The sequence below is a fragment of the Equus przewalskii genome, chromosome 14 (assembly GCF_037783145.1).
Source record: "Equus przewalskii isolate Varuska chromosome 14, EquPr2, whole genome shotgun sequence".
NCBI classification, from domain to species: domain Eukaryota; kingdom Metazoa; phylum Chordata; class Mammalia; order Perissodactyla; family Equidae; genus Equus; species Equus przewalskii.
Genome location: NC_091844.1, coordinates 30,226,770 through 30,232,769, shown reverse-complemented (window position 1 = coordinate 30,232,769; position 6,000 = coordinate 30,226,770).

The following is a 6,000-nucleotide window of genomic DNA, read 5'->3' as shown; positions in this document are numbered from 1 at the left end:
AGCTGAGCCTCAGGGGCTTCTCGAGCCGTGGTGCATGCTGAGAAGGGAGTAAGAGCTGAGGCAGGCAGCCCCAGGAGGAGCCTGGTGATCACTCAGGTGATAATAATAACGCAGCGACAATAGCTAACACTTATTTAGTGCTTCCTACGTGCCTGGCACTTTTTAAAGCATTTCACATGTATTATTTCATTTAATCCTCATAGCAACCTCAGGAGGTAGATACTGCTATCCTGGCTTTACAGAGGAAGAATCGGAGGTACCAGGTGGTGAATCGGAGGTAGCAGGTGGTTCGACAACTTGCCCGAGGGAACCCTGCTGTACTTTGGGGGTTAGATTTACTCTCCTCTGGAATTCAAACCCAGGGCATCTGGATCAGAGTCCGAGCTGTTAGCCAGCATGCTAAGGACTAAACCAAGCTAGTAGCAGTGAGGATGCAGAAAAGTGGACATTTTAGAAGGATTTGGAGTTCCAATCAAAAGGAAGACAGATTTGGCAACTGATCAGGTGTGGCGCGATGAGCGAGAGTGGTTGGGTTTCAGGTTGGGTAATTGGGCACTTGTGTTATTATTGACTGAGCTGGAGAACTCAGGAGAAGGGTGAGGCTTGGGGGACACAGCGATGCGTTTGTTTTTGCCCTGGAATGTTCCAGGTGATTAAGGGATGTTCAGATGGGGCTCTCTGGTGGGCTGTTGGATATAGAAGAGAGATCTGGGCTGGAGAGAGATTTGAACATCATCTGCATTCAGATACTAATGGAAGACATGGGAGGAGAGAAACCTACACAGAAAGAGAAGGGAGCCCAGGATAGAGCTCCAAGGAACACTGACATTTAAGGTACAAGTAGAGGAAAAGGAGTCTGAGAAAGAGGGACCTCTTTTCTTTGCCCCAAACACACATCCTGGTTAACCTTGCTTGAGACTGATTATCCTGTGTTTGCCTCCCTCAGCACTTAGAATCTCAGGGTGATCAGGGAACCCCGCGTAGCAGTTTCACCCCTACTCAATGTAGGGACACACACACACACACACACACATACATACACAGAGCTTCCTGACCTATGGACTCTCATCAGTAGGATTCTTTATCCAGCTGCCTTTGTAGGAGTTCATTTTGACATCTTATAATTGTATATAACACCATCTATTTCACGGAGGCCTTTCACCATTTCAGACAGTGACATAAACACTTTTAGGGGCACCTCCTAAGTGGGTATGGGCCTTGTGTGCCCCCAGACTGAGACTCCGTCCAGGCCGCATGTCTTTCTTTGGGTAGAGCTCCCCCACTGCACTATGTGGTCCATCGCACTGTGGGTTCCCGGAGCACACAGCCTGACTCTGGAGCCTTCCACTCTGTGCTCAGGGCTGAGATGGGAAGGGGATCTCTGTGGGAGCGGGGAGTGAGGACCCAGTGAGGTCAGAAGAAGGACGAAAACCTAATAGACAGGGTGGTCATACACAAACCCCAGGTGGGAATGGGGGATGGAGAAAGCATGGGGAAAGAACCACGCAGCGGATAGAGAGGGTTGGAATCCCTTCCTGTGTGCTCTCCTGACCCACTGTGGGGGAGCCCTGTGCCCGAGGAGCAAGCAGGGGTGCAGAGTTGGCCAAGAGGCATCTGGGCCTGGGGGAAGGCAGGAGAGAAGGGTGGGAGACAGGGGAGGGAAGGGGAGAGGTTGGAGGTGCTTAAGTAAGGTCTCTACATGATAATGCTGGTTATTAAGGCACCAGCTCAGACAGCCTGGGCTAGGGGTGCCCTCTGAGGGGAGACAAGGCACTGGCTGCAGGGACAAGTGGAAACTGTGGGGAAGACACCTGGCACAGCTATCACATGGAGAGCAAACGAGCAGGGGAAATTTCACAGTGCTTCCTCCACTGGGCGGATGCACGCATCTCATCCTCACAGATGCTCTGCTGTACTCACAATGCTCGCAGAGATTCACACGTTATCACCCATACTACGCGTGCCCAGCCCCCTTCCCATTCTCCATGAGCTGCTTCAGGGGCTGAGCTTCATGGCTGTGGGGCCTCTTACCTGGCAGGAGGAAGACCACCCACCATTCTCAGATCTTAGTACCCGGATGAGCAGTGACTGCCTTGGCCTGCAGGGTGAGGAATACCTCACAAGAGCCTGGGTGGAGTGAGGAAGGCCTGCTGGGGATGAGGATGGGGGGAGGGGTGGGGCGGGCTTCTTAGAGAAGTCTCCACTAACATAAAAGGACCCTGCCTGGCCCTCTGCCTGCCCCTCTGCTTGGGCCCTAGATATGGGCTTCCAGCTCTGCCCAGCCCCTGAGCTCCCTCCCAGGACCCAGCTCAGATGGGGTATGGTCAGTTTGGGGAAAACAAGATTAACTATTGTGCAGGGGCAGCCCCAGAGCACCCATCACTGACCCTAAGGGCTCTATGTTATAAGGATTTCTTCCACCCTCCCTCCTACCCCTGTGACTCTGACTGGTCCCTCTCAGCAGCCCCAGGGCAGCACTCGGGTATAAAGCAACTGTGGAGAGAGGGGGCACCCTGTCCACAGTTTGAGGATTGTCTGGAAAGAAGACATTTGAGCCAGAGGCCCCTCCCAGCCTACCACATGACCAGCCAACTCAACTGAGGCCAACTCAGGCCAAGGAGCACAAGTCAGGGAGTTGTTTCTGCCATTCTCCAGCTGTATAGTCTTGGCCAAGTCACTTCACCTCTCTGAGGCTCAATTTTCTTATAAAAATGGGGAGACTAAGTCTTGCCTTACTGGGCAATTGGCAGTCATAAGGATTTAAAATAAAATAATCCATGTAAAACATTTGATGTGGTGGGAGGCTCATAGAAGGACAGATTCAAGGGGAAGCTGAGGAAGCTGAGGCATTGGGGTCTCTCACTTATCCAGGCTCCTTCTGAAGCTCTGGGAGTGGCCTGAGAAATTCGTATTTTGCATTATTTTCTTAAAGCAGGTACCCCAAATCATACAAGCTTCAGGTTTCACAAATCCAGGGACCAAAAGGTGATTTTTTTCCCTCCTCATTCCACCCCATTCTCAATCCTCTCAGTCTCTTCTGTGTACAAAAGGAGAATCGCCCAGTCTGGCCAGGCAGAGCCAAAACGAGCTCCGGACAAGGCCTCACCCCAGATGGAAGGCCTGGGTGAGATCACCATCCTGAGAAGGCTGCCCCAGGATGGTCCCATCCCTGAACTGGGCTTGGTGCCTACTCCTCACCATCCTCCACTCATGGCAGTTAACTCAACCTGGGGAGCCCGTTAAATGAATTCTCCAGATTCTCAGAAGTTGTAGCTGACTCTGGGCACTGTGTCCCAGTCCCGGCAGGGACTTTGCTCCAAAAATTATGAACTCCTAGAAAACCCAGTTCTAGGGCTGTGCTAGGCAACACAGGGGCTCAGGAATGGGCCTTCAGGAAAACAAAAGCAACTTGGCTGGCTTCTCCATTAGCACCCGTTTCCCTAAGGAGCCTTGGAGGGAGTGGGGACACAGGGCTCCCTCCTCAGTGTCTGGGAGATGGATGGGGCTGATTTTTTCCACGATTCCTCCCCATAAATCTGATTTGGCCCCTCATCTGTCTAGGCCAGTCTCCATGGAGGTGTGTGGTAGTGATGAATGGGCTGCCTGACTAATGTGACTGGGGTGGCAGGGACTTGGGGAGGGGCTCTGCTCTGATGGATGGTCCTCATGAGGGCATATTGCATTAGACACCCATAATGCAATCAGCAGGGCCATTATGATACCAATTTGTTGCTCCTCCTCACCAGGGTGGGGCAATGGAGCTGGAAGATTAAAGAGTATGTCAAGACTTTGGAGACAGCTGGGGGTGTTTCAGGAGGGGGCAAGATTTGCCTGTTGTGGGCTATTACTAAGGCAAATAATAGGGAGCCGAAGAAAGTGCAAGCTGGAAAAGGGAAGTGAGGGACTGAGGCCCAGAGAAGAAGGTGTGACCAGTCCAAAGTCCCTTCTAGAAGCAGAGGGAAGGGCTGGAATTAGCACTTGAGTCTCCCGCTTTCTGTACCAGGCTGACCAAGGATGGAGGAGGGGGTGGAATTAGGAGAGAGAGATTCTCTCTGGCCTCCATGTTGCTGGAAGCCTTCACGCTCCTCAAGAGATCTACTGAAGTGAGTGAAGCCAATGACTCCTTCCACTGAAGAAGGAAGTGGTCCATTGCAGGGTCCCACACTGGCCCTCGATGGCGCTCACTCGAGACCACTCACAGTTTTGCTGCCTCACCTACCCAAATCAGTTCTGATCTGTGTCTTTCTCCTGTAATTTTAAAGGAGTCCCCTAAGCACTACACTGCCTCCTGTCTTTCCTTATCCTCTAGGTCACCAGAAGGGATCTTTAAGACAAAATGTTCTTTCCTGCTTAAAAGGTGTCGGTAGCTCCCTGTCGCCCTCAGGATTGGGGTCCAGGTCTCTCTCCGAACCTCAGCTCGGGGGTCCCCCCGACTCACCCAGCCTCTTCTGTGGTGAAAGCATACTACACGGTTTTATGCTTCTCAGTCCTCTGTGTGGACCTTAGGGGCAGGAAAATGACCACCCTGGGTACTTCAATCAGTGCAGGCTTCGCTCTCACTTCCTTTTCTCCTCTGACCCCCAGCCCTGCTCTTGATCCTCCACCTTCACCCCCAGACTCACACTCCGTTGTGTTGGTGCATGCCCCAGTGATGTATATACACGTCTTTGGAAATAGTGCTATCTACCGTATGTATGCATTTTTAACTAACATAAATAATCTCGCACTACAGATCTCATTTGTTTCAGACTTTTTAAAAATTTAACACTGTTTTTGAGATCTATTCATGTTGCTTTGTGCTTTTCTAGTTTATTACTTCTGATTGCTGCAAAATATTCCAAAATATGTCTCTACCATATTCTTCCCCAGTAACAGACACCTAGATTTCCTCCGACTCCCTGTTACTACAAACGTTGTGTAGTGAATGTCGTTTTCTCAGAGTGTTTAACCAGGAGTGAGCCTGCAGGGTCCCAGGGGATGTGCATACTTAAACTGAGTTCTGCTGCGTGCCTCTCCAGAGGGGCTGCGCTAGTCCATACTCAGCTGCAGTGCATAAAGGTGCCTGGTTCCCCTCATCATCAACAACACTTGCACGATTCCACTTTCTAGCTTTGCCAGTCTGATAGGGCTGAAGTGACCTAAGCCTTTACACATACCAGTTACCACCGCTTTGAATAGCCTTCCTTTATATATTTTCTTAATATCCTTCTGCTTTAAATATTCTCCTTTCACTTGATGATAAACTGCTACTTATCTTTCAAAATCTAATTCAAATACCACATTCTTTGTGGAGTTTTCCAGTTTTGTCACCCCTTTGTTGGTGTTCCAGAGCCTTTTGTACATACTATCCTAGCCCTTATTATACCACTGTAATTCATTCTCTCTTTCTCATTCACACCGCACTCCCTACCTTGGTGATTCAGGCAGAGATGGTTCCTGCCTCTGAACCATGGCGAGGAGGAGGAAGGAGACGAGTGAACGAATGAGGTGAGTTATATTGGTGGAAACTGGGAAATCAGGCAATTCGTTATATGCTCCTTTCTCTTGATGAATTAAAATGATATCAAGTACAGAAGCTGTGCATTCTTCCTCTTCATGGTCCCACTGTCAATGCTCTCAATAAGTGTTTTTACGAACAAATCCTCTCTTATACACTCCAGGACCTCACTTGCTTCTATCTTGAGCAACTTTATTCTAGCCATTTCTAAATGTTTCTTCCCTTCTGCCTGTAACCAAGTCAGTGTCTATCTTAGCCTGAAAAGACTTTCCCTTAATGCCAGTGAACTCTGGGCTAACACCTCATAAAGGATCCAAGGAAAGAGCATGACTGTGAGACTTAAAAAACATTGGAGAACTCAGCCTTTCTGGGCCTCTGGTTTACTCATCTGTACACTGGAGCTAGGTTAGTGTGAGGGTTACATTCACCGTTTGACAGCACTCCGTTCCCAAGCTCTCTCCATCAAGCTTCTAAAAGATATCTTCTACACATGTCCAAAACAG